This window comes from Pleurodeles waltl, chromosome 3_1 (assembly GCF_031143425.1).
Source record: "Pleurodeles waltl isolate 20211129_DDA chromosome 3_1, aPleWal1.hap1.20221129, whole genome shotgun sequence".
Classification (NCBI taxonomy): domain Eukaryota; kingdom Metazoa; phylum Chordata; class Amphibia; order Caudata; family Salamandridae; genus Pleurodeles; species Pleurodeles waltl.
Genome location: NC_090440.1, coordinates 1,203,330,073 through 1,203,356,570, shown reverse-complemented (window position 1 = coordinate 1,203,356,570; position 26,498 = coordinate 1,203,330,073). Strand labels below are relative to the sequence as shown.

Below are 26,498 nucleotides of genomic sequence, written 5' to 3'. Positions count from 1 at the left end.
AGAGATAAAATGTGTGAAAGAGGGACAAAAAGACAGTAAGAGGGAAGAGAGACTAAGAAACAGAAGACATGGTAAGAACCGGGGACCATGTATTTTGGATAGCAGATAGGGATAATCCTAAAACTTGAGGAAGTAGTTGAAAATTAGGTATTTACAACACTGCAGTTATTGTAATGAATCATAAAAAACTTAGCTAGTTCCTATCGATGTACAGGAAGCCTAGCAGCAACTTTAAGTGAAAATTGTTCATAGTAGTGTTAAGACTGTCCACGCTAGAAGAAGTAGTGTGGTGATCTAGTGCAGCTCATGATGCCTAGGAATGTTCATGGGGGATTCTATGTTCCATGATTGAATGTGTATGTTTGAGTAAACGACAGTTGGCCTGGTGCTGCTATGATGAAGACATGAATAAACACTTTCTCCTGAATACATACAGCATTGGTGCATTTTATTGTTATTATGCACATCTAGTTCCCGTAATTTTGGCGACGGTTTCGACAATGAACCTAGTCAGCTGTACTAATCGAGCTGGAGAATGACCGCTTATCGTACTACTGGATGCTAGTGAAGTGAGTAATTGAGTGTTTAAACTCTATAATGAACTAATTAATGTTGTTTCTTAAAATAGCTATGTGAAGTGACTTGATTGTGAAGTGGAGTGCCCGAATGTGATTGATTATAACGCTACGTGTTGTAACCCGAGATGAACTTCAAATTTGACAATTACATTGGTTAGTGAAAACGACATCACATTTTTGGGAGCACATTGGGGGAGTGTCCGGGCGTACTTCAGTCTTAGTTGATTGCACTGGCATAATTACAAAAAAATAACAGTTTCAAAGTGGACTTAGTCCTGTAGTGCACACTATCCACCATAATAGGCAACATCCTGAAGGGTGCGAAGAGTTCATGTGCTCCAGCGCAAACAGAGAAGACAGTTGTCTTCTCTGCCATTGTGCACTTCAGCATCTCAGACAATCAACACGCCATCACCAAGCACCACAGCCTCCCCCACCGCAGCTGAGGCAAGATAACAGAGACACTGTGAAATCAGGCCTTCAGCACTACCCAACCCAAAGTATCATCAGACTTCAACCAGGCTGTTCACAATTTCTCCTCCTGGATCACCAAAAGTGCAGTTGCTCTGCTGAAACCAGCAAAAACCTGCAAAACAGTAAAATGTTAGTTGGTTCGCCCCAGAGCTCAGAACCACCAAATGCAACTGCTACCAACTTGAGAAGTGATGGCTGCACCCCCACCTACAGAGCCTCTCACTAATCAGCTCTCAGCAAATACCACAGGCTCATCAAGGAAGCCAGGAGAGCAACCATCAAAGCCTGTATCAAGACAGACAACCACACAAAGCAGCTCTTCAAAATAGTCAATGATTTCTCTAACCCGAGAGCCACAGAAAACACCACCCACCCCTCCCAAGATATCTCCAACTCCCTTTCTGTATACTTCCACAACAAGATTGTTACAATCAACAATTCCCCCCCCCCCCCCCCCCAATCTCAAATCCACCATTCTCAGCCTGGACAACCTCAACCAACCAGCAACTAGCGCACTCCATCTGAATAATCACCTGGTCTCCATTCACCACTCAGACCACCACAGCCATCATGTCCTTCTTGCACTTGGGGCACCCTTCGACCCCTGCTCCCACAGCCTCTTCAACCTCGGGTCCAACCCTGTCGGCACGAATCACACCAGCATTGTCAACACCTCCATCTCCACAGCAGTCTTCCCGAATGGATGCAAACGCAGAGGTCTGACTCCTCCTAAAGAAACCCTCTTCTGACCCCAGCGATCTAAAAAAATTATCTGATTTCCATGTGCTCCTTTATCCATCCAAAGTACTTGAGGAAGCCGTCTACAAACAGCTCACCGTATACCTAGAATGCAGCCACCTACTTGATGCCTCAATATCTGGTTTCAGTGCCAACCACAGCACCAAGACCGTGCTGATCGCAGCCACAGACATCAGAACTCTCCTCAACCACGGAGAAACCGTGGCCCTGATTCTCCTCTACCTCTGCTGCATTCAGCACCGTCCCCCACGCACACAGAGCATCCAGCTGCCTCCCTTCACCTCAGGACCCAAGAACATCATATGCCTTGTACCCCAAGGATCATCCCTCAGCCCACCGTTTAACGTCTACATGACCACCCTTGTAGATGTCATTAGATCCCACGGATTCAACATAATCTACTCAGACAACACTCTACCCAAAAACCCCTCTAATGCCAAAACCAGCTTCAATGACACCAAGATCAATGTAGCAAACTGGATGAGAGGGAACTGCCTAAAGCTCAACTCCGACAAGACACAAGTACTGATCTTTGGAAGGAACATCTCTGTCTGGAACCAGAGCTGGTGGCCCGCAGAACTTGGTCCCACACTGACACCAACTGACCATGCACGCCTCCTAGGCATCATCCTTGACAACGAGCTGACCATGAAACAACAAATCAATGCAGTGACCGCCTCCTGCTTCCACATCGTTTGCATGCTCCGCAAAATCTTTAGATGGCTCCCTATCATTACCAGAAAGATCATCACCCAAGTCCACGTAACAAGTTGCATCAACTACACCAACGCCCTCTATGCTGGCACCGGCATTTCCACCTAGTTCCTCAGAAGACTCCAGATCAACCATACAGACTGTTGCCAGAGTCATCCTGGACCTCCCCAAGTGGATCCACGTCACCTCCCACCTCAGAAAACTTCACTGGCTCCCCATCTGAAAGAGATGCCAGTTCAAGATCCTCATGCATGCCTACAAAATCAAGGACCACCCTACATCAACAAGTGACTGAAATTATTCCATCTACCTAACAATTAGCCAAAGATGTGGAGTAATAGGACGCAAAGCTAGCACTGCCACAAGCCCCCCTCTGATCCTTATCTCTGAAATATATAAAGCACAAATCCGTGCTGCGGCCCTATATGGAGCAGAACTTTGGGGATTACATAGACAGATGGATAGTCTCCAAACCAAAGAAAACAACTTCCTCAGACACATATCTAGACTGGGGAGGGGCACGCCAATGCTCCCCCTCAGACTGGACCTGGGCTTAAATAGTATCAAAGATATAGCCTATCTAAGACCACTCCTGTATTGGGTCAGACTATGGAAAACAGACGAACTTGAACCCTACAGGGCAGCAGTTAAAGAACTATTACCACCTCATCACGGATGGGAAAAGGTACGGTGGCTCAGGGAGATGAAAGTGGCATGGACCAAACTGAGACTATCCCAGTACTGGGAGAACCCCGAGATGATTCCTGGCAGTGCTAAACGCCTGATCAAAGAACATTATTGGGCAAAAATCAACGAGGAATCTCTCGGTTCACATGTGTCAGGTCGGCTGACAGCTGAATTCCTGCTGGTCAAACACGTTCCCTTCCCTGAAAGCTCCCTGGATCTACCCATACCAGCCCGTGCTCGCTCGCTACTACTCCAGCTCAGGTACGGGACATTGGCGGTTAATAGCTACACGGCTGGTTGGTCGACTAACAGTTCCCCATCGGACAAATGCATAAATTGTCATTTATGCAAGGAAACAGCTGAACACATCCTATTTTTCTGCCCTCTGTACAAAGGTCCCCGAGGGAAGTGGATTATTCCCTTGTGCAGAACACTCCAACCACTATCCCGCAACAGTCTATTCAGAATATGTAAATACGACACTTCCATACTGATAATCAGCGCTGTTTCTAAATATCTGGCAGCAGCATGGAAAATTCGTAATAGGACTATTCTTGATTTTAACTCACTGTTTGAAGAGCTGTCTTGAAAACAGTAAATCAGCATCCTGTCATATCAGCCTTGGGCTCTAATTGTAAACCGCGAATTATTGAGCACAAAAAAAAAAAAACGTATCTCTGAATAAGTGCTATATTGAGTTATTTTAACTAAAGTGTTTTATAAATTTAAAATTATACTTAATTTTATAAATTGTCAAGATGCAATTTATTGGATTAATTAACCCAAAAAACTAATTAACCTAGAGCATCAGCCACCACTGACTGACTTCTTAAATTTTTTAACCAGTTTTACTGTCTGGAGTTTCAATGCCTGATTTTATATAGAGATGTGCCACACCACAGCTTTTACGTTATCATTATTCTACTGTTCAGGGTTATGTACAGGGTAAGATCCAGAGACTATTCCGAGCACCTCTTTCACCCCTCCTATTTATGTAATCTTTCTCAGGCAGCTACTGGACCCCTACTTTTTTTTTACTATTGTTCCTTTTATTGTGTACTGGTTTATGGTTTTTATCTTACTGTACGTATGTATATATTTTTTAAATCTTTTAAATGGCCCAAATTTGGACCGAATAAACTATTGATTGATTGATATTCCATCTACCTACCAAAAAAAAAAACTTTGCTCCTCCTCTCTTGCCCTCGGCCCAGTATCCATCGCAGCGGGGGCTGAGCCTTCTCCTACTTCATTGCTAAGTCTTAGAACAAACTGCCCATCCACCTTGAACTGCGCCCTCCCTAATGGACTTAAGAAAGAAACTTAAGGCCTGGCTTTTGATGTAGACACAGCAGACCGGCACCCGATACCCCTAGGGAGTAGCAGTGCTGCGCTTTACAAATGACTGATTGATCGCACATATGCAGTGAGCTGAAATTTATCGCCTGTTCAGCTTTCAGTTATGCTCGCACTGTTCCAGGGCCGTTTGTGGTTTAGTGGAGTGGCACATAGTGGGTGCCATCTTTGTGCATTTCAATGATGCGCACACTAATGATCAACCTACAACAATGATAGCTGTTTGTTATTATGTGATAATCACACTTTAGTCACTGTGTGGTACAAGGAATTTGTACGTACTGTTCAATAACACATTCACTAAACTCATCGTATCTACACTTGTTTGTTGTGCCAACATAATATATTAACCCCTTCGCTGCCAGGCCACTGTTGTCCCCCCCCCCCCCCCCTCCTGCCTCAGGTGGGCAGACATTTTCTTACGCTATTTGGGGCAGTTCGCGCTTAGGCCCTCATAACTTTTTTTCCACATAAGCTACCCGCGGCAAATTTGCATCTTTTTTCTTGTTTTTTTTTTTTTCTTTTTTCAACATCCTAGGGATTCTAGAGGTACCCAGAGTTTGTGGGTTCCCCTGAAGGAGATAAGAAATTAGCCAAAATACAGCGAAAATTAATAAAACAAAACAAAGTGCTGCAGATGAAGGCTTGTGGTTTTTCCCCCTGAAAAAGGCATCAACAAAGGGTTTGCGGTACTAAAATCGCCATCTTCCAGGAACAGGCAGACTTGAATCAGAAAACCCAAATTTCAACACAATTTTGGCATTTTAGTGGGACATACCCCATTTTTACTATTTTTTTTTTTTTTTTTTTTTTTTTTTTTTTTGGTGCTTTCAGCCTCCTTCCAGTTAGTGACCGAAATGGGTATGAAACCAATGCTGGATCCCGGAAAGCTAAACATTTCTGAAAAGTTGACAACATTCTGAATTCAGCAAGGGGTAATTTGTTTAGATCCTACAAAGGCTTCCTACAGAAAATAATAGCTGAAAGGAAAATATATTGAAACTGAGGTGAAAAAAACAGCCATTTTTCTCCATGTTTTACTCTAACTTTTTACTGCGATGTCAGATTTTTTAAAGCAATATACCGTGACATCTCCTGGACTCTTCTGGTTGCGGGGATATATAGAGCTTGTAGGTTCATCGAGAACCCTAGGTACCCATAGCCAATAAAGGAGCTGCACCTTGCAATGGGTTTTCATTCTATACCGGGTATACAGTACTTCATTAGGTGTCAAGAAAACCTCTGTATTTCCAAAATGGGCACAAGGTAAGGTGTTGAGAAACAGTGGTTATTTGCTCATCTCTGAATTCCGGGATGCCCATACTAGCATGTGAATTACAGGGCATTTCTCAAGTAGAAGTCTTCTTTTTTTTTTTTTTTTTTTTTTTTTTTTTTTTTTTTTACACACACTGTCCTACATTTAGGAGGAGAAAATGTAGAGAAGGACAATGGGCAATAACACTTGTTTTGCTATTCTGTGTTCCCCCAAGTCTCCCAATACAAATGGTACCTCACTTGTGTGGGTAGGCCTAGCGCTGCAACAGGAAATGCCCCAAAACACAACGTGGACATATCACATTTTCCCAAAGAAAACAGAGCTGTTTTTTTGCAAAGTGCCTAGCTGTGGATTTTTGCCTCTAGCTCAGTTGGCACCCAGGGAAACCTAGCAAACCTGCACATTTTTGAAAACTAGACACCTAGGGGAATCCACGATGGGGTGACTTGTGGGGCTCTCACCAGGTTCTGTTACCCAGAATCCTTTGCAAACCTCAAAATTCGGCCCCAAAAAAATGTTTCCTCTCATTTTGGTGTCAGAAAGTTCTGGAAACTAAGAGGAGACACAAATTTCCTTCCACCCAGTGCTCCCCCAAGTCTCCCGATAAAAATGGTACCTCACTTCTGTGGGTTGGCCTTGCGCCCGCGACAGGAAACGCCCCAAAACACTATCTGGACACATCAAAATTATCAAATACAAACTACCTGATTTTGCGGGGGGTGCACCTGTTTTTTTGGTCCTGGGCTTATCAGCCATCTAGGGTAACCTACCAAATCCAGACATTTCTGAAAACCAGACACTCAAGGATGTCCAGGGAAGTGTGACTTGTGTGGATCCCCAATGTTTTCTTACCCAGAAGCCTTAGCAAAACTCAAATTTAGCTAAAAAAAAAAAAATCAAATTTTTCCCACATTTCTGTGTGGGATCACCGCACTGGGACAAATTTCCTACTGCCCGACGTTCCCCTCAGTCTCCCGATAAAAATGACAACTCCCTTCTGTAGGTGGGCCAAGTGCCTGTGACAGGGAAGAGCTGAAAACATGTCAAATTGAGGGGGAACCAAAGCGGGTCTGTAGGAAGTTGGCTCTGTATGTACTATGTCAAAGTAAGAAATAGCATGCACAGAGTCCAAGGGTTCCCCTTAGAGGTATGATAGTGGCAAAAAGAGATAATTCTAATGCTCTATTTTGTGGTAGTGTGGTCGAGCAGTAGGCTTATCAGAGGGTAGTGTTAAGCATTTGTTGTACACACACAGGCAATAAATGAGGAACACACACTCAAAGACAATTCCAGGCCAATAGGTTTTTGTATAGAAAAATATATTTTCTTAGTTTATTTTAAGAACCACAGGTTCAAGAGTTACAAACAATAATTTAAATGAAAGGAATTTCACTTAGGAACTTTGAATTAGCAAAATAGCATATACAGTTTTCACACAAATGGCAAATAGCTATTTTAAAACTAGACACTGTACAATTTTTAACAGTTCCTGGGGGAGGTAAGTGTTTGTTAGTTTTGAAGGTAAGTAAACCACCTACGGGGTTCAAAGTTGGGTCCAAGGTAGCCCACCGTTGAGGGTTCAGAGCAACCCCAAAGTTACCACACCAGCAGCTCAGGGCCGGTCAGGTGCAGAGGTCAAAGTGGTGCCCAAAACGCATAGGCTTCAATGGAGAAGGGGGTGCCCCGGTTCCAGTCTGCCAGCAGGTAAGTACCCACGTCTTCGGAGGGCAAACCAGGGGGGTTTTGTAGGGCACTGAGGGGGACACAAGTCAGCACAAAAAGTACACCCTCAGCGGCACGGGGCGGCCGGGTGCAGTGTGCAAACAGGCGTCTGGTTCGCAATAGGTTTCAATGGGATACCAAGGGGTCTCTTTAGCGATGCGGGGGGGGTGTTCCTCGGAGTAGCCACCACCTGGGCAAGGGAGAGGGCCACCTGGGGGTCGCTCCTGCACTGGAGGTCGGATCTTTCAGGTCCTGGGGGCTGCGGGTGCAGTGTCTTTACCAGGCATTGGGTCTTTGAAGCAGGCAGTTGCTGTCGGGGAGCCTCGGGTTTCCCTCTGCAGGCGTCGCTGTGGGTGCTCGGGGGGGGGTCAACTCTGGCTAGTCACGGTCTCGTAGTCGCCGGGGAGTCCTCCCTGTGGTGTTCTCCACAAGTCGAGCCCGGGGCGTCGGGTGCAGAGTGCAAAGCCTCACATTTCTGGCGGGAAACGTGTGTTGTTTCAAAGTTACTTCTTTGTTGTGAAGTTGCAGTCTTTGTGGCGCAGAGCCACTGTCTCAGGAGTTCTTGGTCCTTCTAGATGCAGGCTAGTCCTCTGAGGCTTCAGAGGTCGCTGGACCCTGTGGAACGTGTCGCTGGAGCAGTGTCTTTAGAAGTGGGGAGACAGGCCGGTAGAGCTGGGGCCAAAGCAGTTTGTGTCTCCGTCTTCTCTGCAGGTTTTCAGCTCAGCAGTCCTTCTTCTTCTTAGGTTGCAGGAATCTATCTTGCTGTGTTCTGGGAGCCCCTAAATACTCGATTTAGGGGTGTGTTTAGGTCTGTGGGGTTAGTAGCCAATGACTACTAGCCCTGAGGGTGGCTACACCCTCTTTGTGCCTCCTCCCGGTGGGGAGGGGGGCACATCCCTATCCCTATTGGGGGAATCCTCCATCTGCAAGATGTAGGATTTCTAAAAGTCAGTCACCTCAGCTCGGGACACCTTAGGGGGTGTCCTGGCTGGCCAGTGACTCCTCCTTGTTTTTCTCATTATCTCCTCCGGCCTTGCCGCCAAAAGTGGGGCTGTGGCCGGAGGGGGCGGGCAACTCCACTAGCTGGAGTGCCCTGGGGTGCTGTAACAAAGGGGGTGAGCCTTTGAGGCTCACCGCCAGGTGTTACAGTTCCTGCAGGGGGAGGTGAGAAGCACCTCCACCCAGTACAGGCTTTACTAGCCACAGAGTGACAAAGGCACTCTCCCCATGTGGCCAGCAACATGTCTGGTGTGTGGCAGGCTGCTAAAACTAGTCAGCCCACACTGGTAGTCGGTTAAGGTTTCAGGGGGCACCTCTAAGGTGCCCTCTGGGGTGTATGTTACAATAAAATGTACACTGGCATCAGTGTGTATTTATTGTGCTGAGAAGTTTGATACCAAACTTCACAGTTTTCAGTGTAGCTATTATGGTGCTGTGGAGTTCGTGCATGACAGACTCCCAGACCATATACTCTTATGGCTACCCTGCACTTACAATGTCTAAGGTTTTGCTTAGACACTGTAGGGGCATAGTGCTCATGCACTTATGCCCTCACCTACGGTATAGTGCACCCTGCCTTAGGGCTGAAAGGCGCGCTAGAGGGGTGACTGATCTATACCTGTAGGCAGTGTGAGGTTGGCATGGCACCCTGAGGGGAGTGCCATGTCGACTTAGTCGGTTTATCCCCACTAGCACACACAAGCTGGCAAGCAGTGTGTCTGTGCTGAGTGAGGGGTGCCCAGGGTGGCATAAGACATGCTGCAGCCCTTAGAGACCTTCCCTGGCATCAGGGCCCTTGCTACCAGGGGTACGAGTTACAAGGGACTTACCTGGATGCCAGGGTGTACCAATTGTGGAAACAAAAGTACAGGTTAGGGAAAGAACACTGGTGCTGGGGCCTGATTAGCAGGCCTCAGCACACTTTCAAATCATAACTTGGCATCAGCAAAGGCAAAAAGTCAGGGGGTAACCATGCCAAGGAGGCATTTCCTTACAGGGTCCAAAAGGGCAGTTTGAAAAAAACATTTTTAGACTGACAAGTGCAGCAGAATGTTTATCGGTATAGACGAGACAGTTTTGGGTGGCAGGAAGTTTGTGGATTTCTGCAGATTCCGGAACGTTCCAGCGCAAAAAAATGTGGGAAAAATGTGTGATTTCCAGCAAAGTTAGAGGTTTGCAGGGCATTGTGGGTAAGAAAATGGTACAGGGTGCATGTGAAGCACACAACCCTGGAATCAACTGGATGTTTAGTTTTCAGATGTGTCTAGGTCTTGTGGATTTTTCTACATGGCAGCATCCCAAAGTCCAAAAAGTGGAGCCCTCACCATTCCAAGTGGGACGATTATGAGCGTTACCTAGCGCTCATGGCCCAAATGTAAAACCCAAAATAATCAAATGTCCTCTTCCTTGTCGTGGGATAAGATGTTTTAGTGTGTGGGGTAGGGCTGAAAGACTGTTACCCCATTCAGTTGGGGTGGGGGCATAACCAGGCCTATACTGGTTGGAAGCCACCTCCCCGCTTTTTTTTTTTTGTTGGTAATTTCCTAGCATCTAGTAGACTTTCTGCCCCCCCCGGGGTGTGGATCGGGGGGTAATTGCCCAGTCTGCCGACTTGTGGGCAGAACAACTTTGGCCCCATTTATTTGGGGTGGGTGTGTGGCCATACCCCCACCCTCTTATTTTGAAAGAAAAATATTCCCTGGTCTCTGGTGGGCTTTAGATGGGCCTTCCAAAAATAGGCCGATTTGCCCCCAAGGGGGGCAGATATAGCCAACAGTAATGTGCCCCCATGGGGAGCAACCCTTGCCCAAGGGACTGCCCCCCCCCCCAACAAAACACACACACCAATCCCTGGTGTCTAGTGGTTTCTGCCCCCCTTGGGGGCAGATTGGCCTAACAAAAATAGGCCGATCTGCCCATAAGAGGGGCAGAAATAGCCTAAATACAATTTGCCCCCCCCCCCGGGGAGCGACACTTGCCTAAGGGGTAGCTCCCCATTCATAAAAACATAAAGTAAAAAAAATATATATATATATATATATACACACACACAGGGAGTGCAGAATTATTAGGCAAATTAGTATTTTGACCACATCATCCTCTTTATGCATGTTGTCTTACTCCAAGCTGTATAGGCTCGAAAGCCTACTACCAATTAAGCATATTAGGTGATGTGCATCTCTGTAATGAGAAGGGGTGTGGTCTAATGACATCAACACCCTATATCAGGTGTGCATAATTATTAGGCAACTTCCTTTCCTTTGGCAAAATGGGTCAAAAGAAGGACTTGACAGGCTCAGAAAAGTCCAAAATAGTGAGATATCTTGCAGAGGGATGCAGCACTCTTAAAATTGCAAAGCTTCTGAAGCGTGATCATCGAACAATCAAGCGTTTCATTCAAAATAGTCAACAGGGTCGCAAGAAGCGTGTGGAAAAACCAAGGCGCAAAATAACTGCCCATGAACTGAGAAAAGTCAAGCGTGCAGCTGCCACGATGCCACTTGCCACCAGTTTGGCCATATTTCAGAGCTGCAACATCACTGGAGTGCCCAAAAGCACAAGGTGTGCAATACTCAGAGGCATGGCCAAGGTAAGAAAGGCTGAAAGACGACCACCACTGAACAAGACACACAAGCTGAAACGTCAAGACTGGGCCAAGAAATATCTCAAGACTGATTTTTCTAAGGTTTTATGGACTGATGAAATGAGAGTGAGTCTTGATGGGCCAGATGGATGGGCCCGTGGCTGGATTGGTAAAGGGCAGAGAGCTCCAGTCCGACTCAGACGCCAGCAAGGTGGAGGTGGAGTACTGGTTTGGGCTGGTATCATCAAAGATGAGCTTGTGGGGCCTTTTCGGGTTGAGGATGGAGTCAAGCTCAACTCCCAGTCCTACTGCCAGTTCCTGGAAGACACCTTCTTCAAGCAGTGGTACAGGAAGAAGTCTGCATCCTTCAAGAAAAACATGATTTTCATGCAGGACAATGCTCCATCACACGCGTCCAAGTACTCCACAGCGTGGCTGGCAAGAAAGGGTATAAAAGAAGGAAATCTAATGACATGGCCTCCTTGTTCACCTGATCTGAACCCCATTGAGAACCTGTGGTCCATCATCAAATGTGAGATTTACAAGGAGGGAAAACAGTACACCTCTCTGAACAGTGTCTGGGAGGCTGTGGTTGCTGCTGCACGCAATGTTGATGGTGAACAGATCAAAACACTGACAGAATCCATGGATGGCAGGCTTTTGAGTGTCCTTGCAAAGAAAGGTGGCTATATTGGTCACTGATTTGTTTTTGTTTTGTTTTTGAATGTCAGAAATGTATATTTGTGAATGTTGAGATGTTATATTGGTTTCACTGGTAATGAAAAATAATTGAAATGGGTATATATTTTTTTTTGTTAAGTTGCCTAATAATTATGCACAGTGATAGTCACCTGCACACACAGATATCCCCCTTACATAGCTAAATCTAAAAACAAACTAAAAACTACTTCCAAAAATATTCAGTTTTGATATTAATGAGTTTTTTGGGTTCATTGAGAACATGGTTGTTGTTCAATAATAAAATTAATCCTCAAAAATACAACTTGCCTAATAATTCTGCACTCCCTGTGTGTGTGTATGTGTATATATATATATATATATATATATATATATATATATATATATATATATAATCTCTATCTATTCCGGGTTTTCTGTCTCGCCCCTGGGGGCAGACATGGCCTAAAAATATTTTGCCCATCCTGGGGAGCGACCGTTGGCCAAGGGGGCGCTCTCCTTATGTGTAAGTATAAAAACAATAAAAAGTCCCTGGTGTCTAGTGGTTTCTGCCAAATAATTTGCCCCCCTGGGAAGCGACCCTTGCCTAAGGGGTCGCTCCCCACATTAAAAAATAAACAAAAAATTATCCATGGTGTTTCTGGCCCCTGGGGGCAGAGCGACCTAATTATGTTAGGCCGATATGCCCCTCGGTGGGGCAGAAATGGGCTAAAAATAATATAGCCCCCTAGGGAGCGACCCTTGCCCAAGGGGCTGCTCCCTTTTATTGAAAATACCTAAAAAATAAATAAAGCATTTCTCTTCCAGGATCTGAGGTGACCTGATAGGTCAGCGTGCGATTTGCACGTGAACGTCATCAGACTTCACTGGGGGGGGGGGGGGGTTTTGGTCGGCGGTGGAATGGGAAGCGGAAGCATTTCCCCTTCCATCCCCGACTGGGGTGTGTGGGAGGGAGGCCCACGATGGGCCAGGTACAGTACGAGCTGGTCTCGTCCCAGGCAGACGTCGACCATGTGCCTGGACGAGACCAGCTCGTCCTGGGCATGGGAGGGGTTAAAGACAACAACAAATACCTTGTGTGTATTTTTCTGTGATTTGCTCCCTGCAATTATCCCACATTTACCAAAGTCTCCAGATGAGTTTCGAACAAGTGGGACTGCTGCGGTTGTCATCTTGGAAGGCGTGGCACAGAAGACCATTTATTCAGTGATGTGCACATTTATCAAGCATGTTTCTTTTGACAGTGATGCACACACTATATTAGCAAACAGCTTATCACTATTACACATGAGACAAATTTCATTCTTGGGAAGTGTGCCACATAATGCGCACACTCAAATGACTAACCTTGCACAAAAGTTGTGTAATGTTGTTAGGGTGAGAGTACAACCATAAAGTAACCGTGATAAATATCCTTTGCATCTGATGAAAGAAAATGGTATTCAGTGACAGCCATGCGGAGTGTGAATGTGCCTCCGCCATTTATGCAGGTGCCAGGTGAAACGCCCATTAAGTGGAAGACTTAATACAGGGCGTTTACAAAAGACCTGGCGGCAATTTGGGGAAATAGATATTGTCCTGAAAGATTTTTTTATTAGAGCATCATTTAGAATTTGAATGGTAGGCAATTTATGAACATGTGCCTCCCATAGTATAGGATGCTTCTAAAGAAGGAATTGAGCTGGATGAATATCAGGAGGCAGTACAATATTTAAAAACACAGATTAACACTCAACCTAGTCTGATAGTGAACAGGCACAAGATTTCACACCTGAGCAGCACCAGGAAGAGTCAGTTGATACATTTGTTACTGCTTTACGAATGCTAGCTGCAGACTGTGAATTTGAGAAATTTGCAACTCAACTACTCAAAGCCTAAATTGTTGTCAGGTGTTGGGACAAGAAAGTCCAAGTAAAATCGCTCACTCTAAAAAAAAAAAAAAAATCCATCCTTAGTGGAGACTATTGACATTGTAAAAAGCATTGAGATTTTGCGCAAAGCATCTAAAGAACTAGTTGAAAGAGAACCTAGGGGTGAGCGTTGTAACAGTTAAAAAATACTAAGGGACACAATGCATGGAAAAAAGGATCGGTAAAGAAAAAAAAAGAAGGGAACAAACCAGAAAAAGTAACCATTTTTCAAACGAAAAAAGTTTGTTTTCGTTGGGGGTTTCCCAACCACACACACTACAGGTCGGCAATGTCCACCCAAAAATGTAAATTGTTGGATTTGTGGCAAATTTGCCAAGCTTTACCAGAGGAACAAGAGCAGGGTAGGCACAGTAACTCAGAATGACAGTGGGACAGAATGGAACAAGTTATGTGAAAATATTAGAGAGATGATTTTGATTGTACATGAAGGTGATGAGTTGGAGTATGTTGACCCATATTATGAAGTGGTAGTTGATAAAGAATTACGTTTATTTTGTAGATTAAGGTGCAAAAATGACAATAATTAAGGGTAGAAGGAGTTATTACCAACAGATAGATGTCCAGTATCTTTTGATGGAAATAAGATTGACCTGGTGGGTTATTTTGAGTGTTCTTTACAGTTTAGACAGAAAAAATTTGAGTAAGTTGTTTGTGGCAAGAAAGGGGTTGAACATTTCGGGTTTATACCACCAAGATTTATTAGGGAAGACACTGACACCTGGAAGGAAAGTGCAAGTGTAATTTGTGAAAGACCAACTGGACACGTCAACCAAAGGGTTGAATCAAGAAAAATTTAAAGGAGTGTTTAAGAGTGGTTTGGGAAATATTAAAGACTTCAAGCACCAGATCAGAGTGAAGGATGGCTAGTTCCTGTTAAACATAAGATGAAGAATTTACCTTTCAGTTTTAGGGAAGAATTGGCAGAGATGCTGAGGAAAATGACCAAAGACGAAATGATTGAACTCGTGCAGTCCTCATTATGGGTGTCACCTTTGGTGATTGATAAGAAATATAGTGTAGTGTTAAGAATTTGTGTTGATTTGTGGAGTTTGAATAAAGTTATATGGGTAGATTCACTTCTATCAAGTATTGATGATATTGTCACAGAGTTTTTCTGGGTCAAAGGTGTTCAATAAGATTGTCTTGGCATCAGCCTATTGCCATGTTAAATTGGATCATACTAGCAGACGCTTGAAGGCATTTGTTTCACCATCTGTTTTTCAAAGTATCATGGAATCGGTCTGGCAAGGGGTTAAAGGTGTGGTCATGTTTAAGGGTGACGTATTCATAGATGCAAAAGATATCCAAGAGCATGATAGTGTTACAAATGGTGTTTGAAAGACTAAACATAGCAGGTATTGTTGCAAACGTTAAGGAGTTTGTTTTGCAAAGTCTAGCATGGAATATTTTAGACATGTCATTTCTGAGGAAGGTGTCGAACCTGACTTCCAGGGTTGGTGGATGCCAATAGACAGGCTCATGTTCCCTAGACTAAGAAAAAAGTTTACACTTTTTCATGGGTTTTCGAGTTTTACACCGTTTAATTAAGGAGTTCTCAGAGAAGACAGAACATTTATGATTGCTACTCAAGAAGAATAAGGTTTTTGAGTGGAATGAGAGTTGCAACGCAGAATTTAAACTGTTAAAACAGGAAAGTGGGTCAGCAATGGGTTTAGCACCTTTTAATGCTAATGGTCAATGTTTGATCACAATGGTTGCCAGTAACGATGGGTTAGGTGTGACATTGTCAAAGTTGACCTCTAAAGGGAAAAAGATTATCGGTTTTGCCTTGGGTACACCAATGGATAATGAGAAGATATTTTCTGTCATCGGGAAGGAGTTAATGGCATGCTGCTGGGTAGTTGAGCACTTGACGAGTTCTGTTTGGGAAACAAAATTTACTTTGATTACAGATTACAAGCCATTAGTAAATAACCCCAGTGGTGGTGTGATCAAGGCTCAGACTCCAAGAATAGCTAGGTTAAGTTATAAATTGCTTCAGTACCTTTTTGATGTTCATCATATAGATGGTGGAAGAAATGAGGGCGGATTATCTGTCAAGAGCACAGCAAGGGTGTGATGGTTCACCTTTATCCCAAAATAAAGACGGTGATGAGGAATGTCTCATTGCCTCCATTGATATATATATTGTGACAGTGGTTTTGGTGAAAGTGAGCGGTTTGTCACATGTTTCTGAACAAGCTTGAGATCCTCATCCTCCATCAAACCTTCAGAGGGAAGGCCAAAGGAGAAACTTCTACATCCCAATTTACATCCATAGCTGAAGGTGGCGGATGAGCTTACTTTGGAAAAAAGAAATATGGTGATGAGAGGGGACAAGTTTATGCCACCAAGGTGTTCATGCAGCATACCCATACGTGTTGGCCATGGTGGTCATTTAGGCCTGATGATGCCTAAGAGGAATATTAGATTAGTTTATTGATAGCCCAGCATGGATATTGGAATTCATGGGTGTGGAATTTAACAAAATATCTTCTTGTCCATGGGACAGGTTGCTTCATAAATCTACTTGTCCAGTAAAACATCTACTTGTCCCTTCGGCGCCACGTAGTGCAGCGACAAACTATGGCCGCAATCTCATTATGTAAGAGCTCTGATAATAGCCTCTGTGATTATGCCAGGTCTAATACTCTAGTAGGGCTTGAATACTAGCAATTTCAAGCCTTACTATAGCAATTGCTTTTATTTTGCCACCTTTCTGCAGATCTACATACTTGGGTTGGAGTAAGTAGTAAACAATACTTCCAGGGCTGGAATGCCTTTGATTCTCTCCAAGCCTACTAACTTGCATGTTTTAAGGATTTTCACCAGCTCTTCTCTAATCTTTCCCCCTACTGAGAAAGGATGGAAATTTACTCCTGATAAGGGCAAAAGCGGAAGTTCTATCAGGGTTGGGGAAAAAAATGTGGTTGGAGGAAAGTGAACTTGTAAACGCTCAATAGATTTTCACATGAGCAAATCTAAATTTGCTCGTGCTAAAATACAGTTCACAAATATTTCTAGGAGTACGATTTCCTGGTCTACTTCTGTAAATTCTTGTCCCTTCATGAAAGCCACTAATGCAAAGACAAACATCATGGGTGCACTTTTGTGACTTTCTTAAATTGGGCCCTAATTAGGTCTGGCATTAGCCAAGACAATTTGTTTTTATTAAAATTCTGTTTTTCTCTCTATCTGTTGATCAACTGGCTTAGCTGTGAGTGATGGTTTTCTACAAGGAGCATATTGGCACAGAAAATAGTTTTGTTCCGTGCTAGGAAGTATTGTGGCAATGTGTGCTTTTTGAGACCAAACTTTTTGCCAAAGATTTACAATGGCAAGAGAATAGCAGCTCCTACAGCAATAAAGTGTTGCAAAAGCTATGTCAAAACAAGACACGCATTGACAAAACCGAAAGACTGACCACCAATGTCAGATTGGCTTTGCCAGTGCTTGCTATATTCATGTTTCCCATAATCTTGTTGATGGTTTTTCATCATGAATATTTTTGGAAAATGCTAGCATGCATCAACACATTTTACTAAAAGATACTTTGAAAAATAGTACCTAAAATTTCACAGTAATTTAGCCAAACTTTTTTTTTCTACTTGCATTTTTTTCTGAACATTTTATTTTGAAAGCAAATAATCATCTTTCTTGCTTATAAGCTTCAGCCAACATTTGCATCTAATCCAATATCATCCTGGGAGCATTAGACAAAGCCTCATATTAAACTTTGAAATGAGTGGAACCACTGTCAGTAGTGCAGTGTGACCTTACAATGTTTAATAAGAGCGCACACCCTAATAATAAAGACTTTGCATAAGTGAACCATAAATACAAATTCAAACAGCATTAACATATAGGCACAAATATTACCTGAACTGCAGACAGTTTCCTTCCCTGTAAATTGACAGCCAAAAAGTTTGTGCTTAAGAGGGTTGGGCCTGCTTGTCCCAAGGACAAAATAAACATGAAAACTTGTCGCCATTGACCCCTAACAATATGTCCTGGGCGTTGGGCTATAGGAATTCTACACCCCTGAAATTGTTCAAGCAGTCAGTGAGTGTGGATCTGTGCCTTTAGTGATAAATCTCTGATGACAAGTATTCCACATCTTCATCCTGTCGAGTTTCCTGAATGTCTGTGGTCAAAGTTGTCAATAGATTTTATTGTGCCATTCAGGGCTGTTCCTCAAAATAAGAGAGATGCTGGGGTGGTCGTTGATTAGGACAGCAAATGTTGAGAGGTTGATGTGCCTAACACCAAAGCAGTAATATTCATTTTCCACAATTTCTTTTTCTTTATTAGAGAAGGCTTCCCTTAGACAATGGGGTGCAATTTGTCTCTAGCGAAATGAGACAGACGTGTGGTGTGATTCACAAATGTCTGTCATTGTATCACTCACAGGCAAAGGTTTGGTGGAGAAGATGAATCAAATGTTGGCAGAATGTGCAGTGGGCGGTCAAAAATGAGATCAGTATGTGCAGAGCTGTTGAGGGCACGCTTTTTTCCCACCGTACTACTCCTAGTAGTGTAACAGACAAAACACCTTTTGAGATCATGAGGGGTCGTTTACCTTCTCTTCCAATGTGTCCATCATGGTTGAAGATTTGGAGGTCTAAGACTGAGCATGAATGGATCAAAGATTTTGAAACTTTATCAAAGATGGAAAGAAGTCAGACAAAAACGAGAGTATTTACTTTAAATAAAAAAAATGGAACCAGTAAAACAAGTGGTAGAATTTAAATGGGGATTGGCTTGCATCGGAGAACCAGTACATGTACAACATGCGTTGGTAAAGCCAATCAGTAATCCACGAGCTATAGGCGTTGTCAGTGTTAATGTGTTTTAGCTGTGTGTTATGCATTGACTCTAAACCCTGCCTTCTTTTGTGTACGGTGCTGTTTATTTTGACATACAGGTTGTCGGCAGAAGAAAATAATGTTATAGCTGGTGTTGGCCGTTATTTGACAGTGGGTCAGAGAGAGCAATATGGGCGAAGGTAGAAGGGGACAGAACGACACAGAGGAGAGTAGAAGGTAAGGTACACTGAGGGGTGCGCAGAAGCAAATGGTGCTTCAGAGTGACAGCGCACTGGTGAGAGAAGCATATAGGAGAGACTGCCATGCGCTGCTGGTGTGCTATATGAGAAAGCAAAGAACAATTGAACTTTTGTTGGAGAATTGCAGTGCAACATTTGCTTTTTCCAACATCAAACATTTTACACCTTCTGCTACCCAACCAATTGTTTCATACCATTTTGGGTCAGTTTAAAGTTCATATTTAGTAAAAAATAATAGTGGAATCATTTTTTTCTTTGTTTTTATGTCCATCTTCTTCCATTCCCATCGCTTTATGCAGCTAAATATAAACCACTGACATTCTAATGTTATCTCCAAGACTATAATATCTTCCGTACTAACATCAAAGTAAGTGCTTAATTTCCTCAGGTATAGAAATGATTCTGAGGGAACCGAAAACACTGCATGTCAAACCAAATAAATATAACACGATATAGGAGGCATGGCTAAGCATGATGGCCGACTGGATGTCGGTCCATGAGCTCTCGTCCACATCTAGTAAATATCCTTGCTAAATCCTGTCCTGATGCAGACATCCACCAACTGTGGTGCCTTCTGAGGCCCCCCCCCTACCGTCTGCCTGGGGGCCGGGGAATTGGTCAGTGCAGTGGGGACTTCTTTAGGTGCCCTGCCACGCTGCATGGATGAGTACCTTGAGGGCCGGTGAGCAGAGGCCACCATAGAGGTGTTGCAGAGTGGTGTCCCCTGTGTGCTGGGACCATACTATAAGGTGCGGTTGCCACCCATATCCTCCCTAAAACCAATAAAACTTCTTTGTGGACTCTCCGGGGCCTGCAGGCTGCGACCTCCTCCGAGTGGCACTGGAAGAAGTGATTGTGGACCGTGAGGTTGATGAGCAGAGTCGGCCACAGGAGCACTGAGGAGCTCTGGAGGCCTAGAGTCCTGTGTGGGCTGAGGAGTGGATCTCGCCCGCTGATACCATCCTCATGGGGGCCAGAAGTGTGACTAACCATCTCCTTAAGTGAGTCTGTTACAGACGGGGGCCCCCCTTTGGGCCACTTGAGACTGTCAATGGTGGGAGTGGCTGCGGAGGAGCCCCCAACTGCGGTCGAGGCGGCCCCGGGAGCGGGAGGCCCTCTTTGGAAAGACTGAGCAGGGAGCGCGGGTCCTTGGAGGGTGGCCTAGTGGCTGATTGTGGGCTCCCTTGGGTGGAGGTGGAGGGACCGGGAAGCCAGCTGAGTGGTGGCGCTGCTTAGTGTAGAGGGCCGGCCTGGTCCCTGAGGCCTGCAAATCAGCCGTGATCTGCAGGGACTGGAGTGCGTAGAGCTGATCTAGTAGAGATTGAGGTCTGTTGTGGGGGGGGGGGGGCAGAGATCTGATGGCGGCGCTGTGGGCATAGGAGTGTGATTTCTGCCCTGCTCCTAGAGTGCCCAGGCTACGCGGCAAGTGAGACTGCCAAGGTTGGAGTGGACACCTGGTGCATGGGGCTTTCATCATTGAGTGGTCATTGTGCACATTGGACTTCCCCCCCTTCCCCCCCCCAGGCGTTGATTTAGGGTAGCCACCACAGCGGCAGGTGACTCCGAGAGTGGGGTACAGACGGGAGAACCCCTAGGGGACACTTTCAAGGATCCTGCAGATTGGGGCTTGTGGACTGCACCTTGCACATATCCCCTGGAAAGGTGAGCAGCCCTCTGGAGGCGCTGGTTATCGCATCCACCGTGGTCAAAGATAAATGCTCCCAAGATGCAACAGAGGAACAAGATTCTCAATTATACACAGGTCCTGCTGCTTCTGCTGTTGGGGGAGGGGAGGTACTGCTAGCGACCCCTCTGGATCAAAGAAGGGGGAGCAGCGATGCTCCTCCATGACTGACCTCATGGTGACGATCCAAGGCTCGAAGATGGAAGTGATCAATAAGATTGAGACATTTGCTATTGAGGTAAACTTACTTCGCACAGATCTGCGTAAAGTCTCTGATGTCCTGGCTGGGGCGAAACAGAATGTGGATGCCCTCCAGCAAGAAGTCCTTTACCTCTGATCAACGGTAGTTGACCTCCAGAAATTGACGGCACGTCTGGAGGAACACATTGAGGACTCGGGGTGGGGGGGGAGGGGAGGGGGGGGGGGGGTGTCTCCCGGAGGAACAGTTTCCACGCGTATTTTTTTTAATTTTTTTTAATTTATTTATTTTTTTAGAAGGTGGAGGGACCATCCACTGAATTGTTCCTAATGGAGTGGATAACGACATCTCTCATGCCCTAAAAGCTTTCTAAATTTTTCACAATATAGCGGGCTCACAGAGCACTTGCCCCCTCCGCCATAGCCCAGAGCCCCACCGAGGGCCATTATTGCTAAAATTTTTCATTTCCAGGCTAGGGATATGATTCTGCAATGGGTCAGAGTGCAGCTTCCTCCGAGGTTACTGAAGAGGCCAATATTAATGGGTACAGGACCAGAGAAAGCCGTTTCTGGCTGTCCATTATTATTATTATTTTTTTTTTTTTAAATGAGACCTTAACTATTCCAGGCCAAGCTCAGAGTGTAACATGGAGGTTCAGTAATCTTATTCTTCAGCCGGGCGGAAGCTAGTGACTGGCTGGGCGCTCTCCCGCAGCCCGTGGGTCAGAATCCGGGCCACCGGGATCGGGACACCCTTGCTATCCAGAACCAGTCTGCCCATCCAGGGAGAAGAAAAGGTGGACGGAGAAGGGCTGAGTTGAATAAAGGTTTGTTCGGATGGTACCTTGACGGCAACTGCTGATGTACCTGACACAGAGGAGTCCTTTCATAGGCAGAGCAGTGCTTCCGAGGCATCACGTGATACCACTGTTATGGTTTGATCCCAATCACTAGGATGAGGCTTTGCTCTGGGACTGCGAGCACCCAGGGAGGTGGTGCCGTTTTCTAAATGTGGCTTGGCAATAGAATCTCTCGGGTGTGTTACTCGGGGGTGATGCTAGTATGAAAACCGGGGGCAAGTGACTCCTAACAGGTGGCGGCGGTTGGCTGCCTGGTGGACTTTGATGAGGAGAGTACCGCATGAGGGAATATTGATGTTGATATTTTTTCCTTGGGCTTATATTTGGGGACAGGAGTCTCTAGCAGTGAATTGGGAGATGCAGAGGGGGGGAGTTTGAGTGCATTCTGCCTTGCATCCTCTCCGATATCCTCACCTCTAGCGTAGCAGACAAGTTTTAATACTGTTTGAGATTTTGAATTAATTGTTTTTTCCAGTTGGGGTAATTGCCCCGTTAGACAAGCACCCTTTCACATTTTTCCATCTAAAACGCTATGAGACTTCAATAGCATTTTTACAGGACACACATATCTGGGGGGACCGTATCCGATTTCCGGACGGAGATGGAAGGGACAGATATATGCAAGCTCTTACTCCGGATACGCAAGAGGAGTGTTAATTTGGGTAGCTCTGGGGGTACCTTTCCTACACACAGACCATGTGATGGATCCATAGGGTCGGTACGTGGTCATATATAAATTGCAGTAAGGGCGTGAGGTGTGCTTGATTAATGTATATGCACACACTGTCCCACATTTTACTCTTCTGAAGCCCAGGCAGCAGCCCCCTTCCTTACTGCCGATGTAATCTTAGCTGTGGATTGAAAGTGTGTTCTGGATGGCGACATGGCCTGTCTCCTCCTCACCAACATACTTAACCCCATATAACTGAGGCAGTGAACAATATGATGCATGAATTGCAGCTCTGGGACATCATGAGGGCCTGTAATCCACAAACCCTACAATTTTCATGTTGTACCCCCACCGCTGGCACCCGTAGCCAATTGGATTATTATCCAATCTCAGGGAAGCTAGCTCCCAGTGTGTCCAATGTTGTATACTTGCTGTGATTTGTCAGGCCACTCCCTGGTGCTTTTAACTCTCTGGAATACTACTGGGAGACCACTGATTCTGTAATGGCGCCTACAAGCAGAGGCGTTGTCGAACGCCCCCACCCCCTTTTGATCACACACTTGGAAATTCACTGACCCTTTATTTCCAGGACAATTGGGGTACGTCAAATAGCAAGGTCACTGATGAGGAGGCGATGAAGTCAGTCATTTGAGGTGTCTATCTTAAGATGACTTATGGGGTTCGCCAGCAACTGAAAAGAGATATCAAGATCCTCAAAAAAGATCTGGGGGACATTGCAAAGGACCTCCTGTTCAAACTTGAGTGATTAGGAGAGTGGTGCAGTGCCTGCAAATCCTTACTTGATAACTGGTGTAGATTAGATAAACACCTTTATACAGCTTATCACCAATGGCCTCCACGCGGAGGGGGATAAAACAGGGGCCATGTTAGTTCGGACATTTAGTCTGCACGTAGAGGGCCATTAATGAGGTGTTTCGCTCACATCTCAGTCTCCGCTACGCTCACCCACCACTGATAAGCTTGAGTATTATTGAGGACTGTTTGTCAGTCAGTGCTCTTGGCGCTCATGGGCCAGCGGTGCTTGTGGCGGCGGTGTCCTGTTCAGCGGTGCTTGTGGCGGCGGTGTCCTTTGCAGCGGTGCTTGTGGCGGCGGTGTCCTTGGCAGCGACTGAGCTGCTGGCGGTCCTGTCTGGGCCAGCGGGGCTGGTGCTGGCGTTTTGCCTCCTGGCTAGCCGGGCTGGTGCTGGCAGTCCTGTCTGGGCCAGCGGGGCTGGTGCTGGCGGTCCTGTCTGGGCCCTGTCCGCGCCAGCGGGCTGCTGCTGGTGGGGCTGATGGCGGTCTTCCCAGACTTGCCGGGTTTCTTGTGCCCCTTCCCCACCTTGGAAGGTGTTGCAGCGGACTCCACACTCCCACCTTTACCCCTGGGAGCGGCTTTGGTGGCTGGTGTCATCCCCCTCTCCTTCCGGGCACTGTCCAACTTATTATGCTTGACAGGTGGGGGACTGTCCGTGCTGTGGCTCCTTGCCACACTGGCTGCCCTGGTGCACTCCAGAATCCGGTGACTACTGGCACCACTGATCCCGCCGATGTCGTGGCTGAGGTGCTAGGTTGAGACCTGGAGAGTCAGGCCCTAGGAGACTGACTGGGTGGGGGAGGTGAGGGAAAGAGGTCAAGGGTTGACAGGAAAAGTTTCTTGGGAACACTGGGACGGGTAGCTGGAGGGGGTTTGGGAGTGGAGGAAGAGGTTGTGGTTGTAGGAGGTGTACGTTTGGTGACTGTGGGTGAAGGTGAGTGCGCTGGAGGCTGTCGTGAGGTGTATGGCTGTTGGGTGGGTGTGTGCCTTCGTTTGTTCACCTTGAGAGGTGACGTCACAGACACACTGGGAGAGGACACGGGATGTGTGAATGGTAGTGGGGGTGGTGACTGCAAGTGAGCGGGGTGTGGTGGTGTGTGTGCTGGTGATGGGAGTAGTGGCTGTAGATGTAGTGCATGCAGGTGTGAGTGGAGACGAGACTGGGAGGGAGGAGGAGGGGAACACAGTGGAGGCTGTGGATGTTGCTATGTCTGCATGTGTGTGATGTTTGCGTGAGTGCCTGTGGGATGTGTGGTGCTTATGTTTGCCAGAGCTTCCTTTGTATGTTTGGGTGTGTGCATGCTGGTCTGATGGTGTGCTTGGGGGTAGGCTGAGGTACAGGGGTGTGGGTCTAGGTGGAGGAATTTGGAGGTGGGAGGCTAGAGACGGGGACAATGGCTGCCATCAGTGCTGAGGCCAGAGTCTGAAAAGCTCGCTGAACGGCTGCCTGACCAGAATAAATGCCCTCCAGGAATGCATTTGTTTGTTGCAACTGTCTCTCTACACCCTGGATGGCATTCAAAATGGTAGACTGCCCAACAGTGAGGGACCTGAGGAGGTCAATGGCCTCCTCACTGAGGGCAGCAGGGGTGACTGGGGCAGGGCCTGAGGTGCCTGGGGCGAAGGAGATGCCCACCCTCCTGGGTGAGCAGGCACAGGGCAAAGGCTGAGGGGCTGCTGGGAGGGTGGTGCTGGTAGGGGGGGGCAGCTGTACCTGTAGATGTGGGGGGCACAGATGGGCCCGCCACCACAAGGGAGCTCCCATCTGAGGATGAGTCCGTATCACTGGTGTCCGCTCCTGTCCCCGCCATGGAGCTCCCCTCGCCCTCCGTCCCACTGGTGAAATCAGACTCCGTAGTGTTGCCCTCCAGGGCTGTGTGGGATGCAGCTCCCTCTTGCTCCGGTGCCACTGCTCCTCCGCCTGATGATGCTAATGCACACAAGAACAGGGAGACCACAAAAAGGGGGGGGGGCCACAGAAGAAAGACATGTTGAGTGCATTCATTACCGCTACCATTGGCGGACACGACAGACACAGAAGCCCCCCGCACTACGCCACGCACTTGGGGTCCACTATGCAATCCCTGGGACATGGCCTACAAGGCTATGGCCGACATCTGCACACATGGATGTCACAGGAACCTGACTAGGTGTAGTTAGCACTGTACCCAGGTGGGGTGGGGTGCCACAGGGCCTGCCTGAAAAAGGGGACCTAACTAGCGCACACGCCCTGGCTTAGGGGAACCCACAGCCCACCTCCCCCACCCAGACACCTCCACTGCACGCTGAATCAGCAGAATGAGAGTGTACTCACCCCCTTGTTGCTGCAGTGATGCCCTCAAGCACCCATCCAACTCTGGGTAAGCCACCGCCAGGATCCTGAACATCAGAGGGGGTCATGGTGCAACAGGCACCCCTCCCACGTTGGGAGGCCATCCCCAGCTGGGCCACCGCCGTCTTCTTGCTCCAGCGGTGAACGACCTCCCATCTCTTACGGCAGTGGGTGCTCCTTCTGTGATAGCCCCCAGGGTCCGGACGTCCTTGCCGATGGCACGCCAGATATCCTTCTTCTGGTGGGCGCTGACATACATTAATTGTACAGGGGAAAACGAGAAGTTATTACCAACTGCACCGTCAGTCTTTGGCCCGCATCCCTACCCTTGCCATGTGGCACATGCATTCACCGTCGTTTCATGCATGCCTCATTTCCCCCCACCCCCCCACCATCTTTCATCCACCCCACTCCACACAGGCATAGCTCATACAGCAGACTTCCAGTGTACTGTTTGTCTGGAGGACCGTAGAGTAGCGTGTACTGGGGAGGACCCCATCCACAAGTTTCTCCAACTCCTCCTATATGAAGGCAGGGGCCCTTTCCCCAGACGCACGAGCCATTGTCTCTTCCAGACTGAAGTCACAGCAGCACTTGCAGTGTAGGTCCTCTCCTGTCGAAGATCAGATATCGAGTGATTGGGCAACTCCAGAGGCACAGTGTGTGGCTATTAGGTGAGCACCTGGAACCAAATCAGTGGGAATAGTTGTCTGGGTGTGGGGATATCCCTACAGGTTAGTGTGTGTCTAACAGTTGTCCCTCGCCATTTGCAGGTGACTCTGGTTACCCCAACCTGTCATGGCTACTGACCCCAGTGAGGAATCCCAGGACAAGGGCAGAGGAACGCTACAATGAGGCCTATGGGCGGACTAGGAGAATTATAGAGAGGACCTTCGGCCTCCTAAAGGCCAGATTCAGGTGCCTCCATATGACCGGTGGCTTCCTATTCTACTCACCAATGAAGGTATGCCAGATCATCGTGGCCTGCTGTATGCTTCACAACTTAGCTTTGTGACGACAGGTGCCTTTTCTGCAGGAAGATGGTCCAGCTGGAGGTGTTGTGGCAGCTGTGGAGCCTGTGGACAGTGAAGAGGAG

General features: G+C 46.7%; 1 protein-coding gene across 5 annotated transcripts in view; it reads left to right on the top strand.

Moving 5' to 3' along the window:
* FOXRED1 (FAD dependent oxidoreductase domain containing 1) overlaps window positions 1-26,498 on the top strand; it is a 942,813-nt gene that overhangs the window by 898 nt on the left and 915,417 nt on the right. The gene's annotated exons all lie outside the window — the stretch shown is intronic.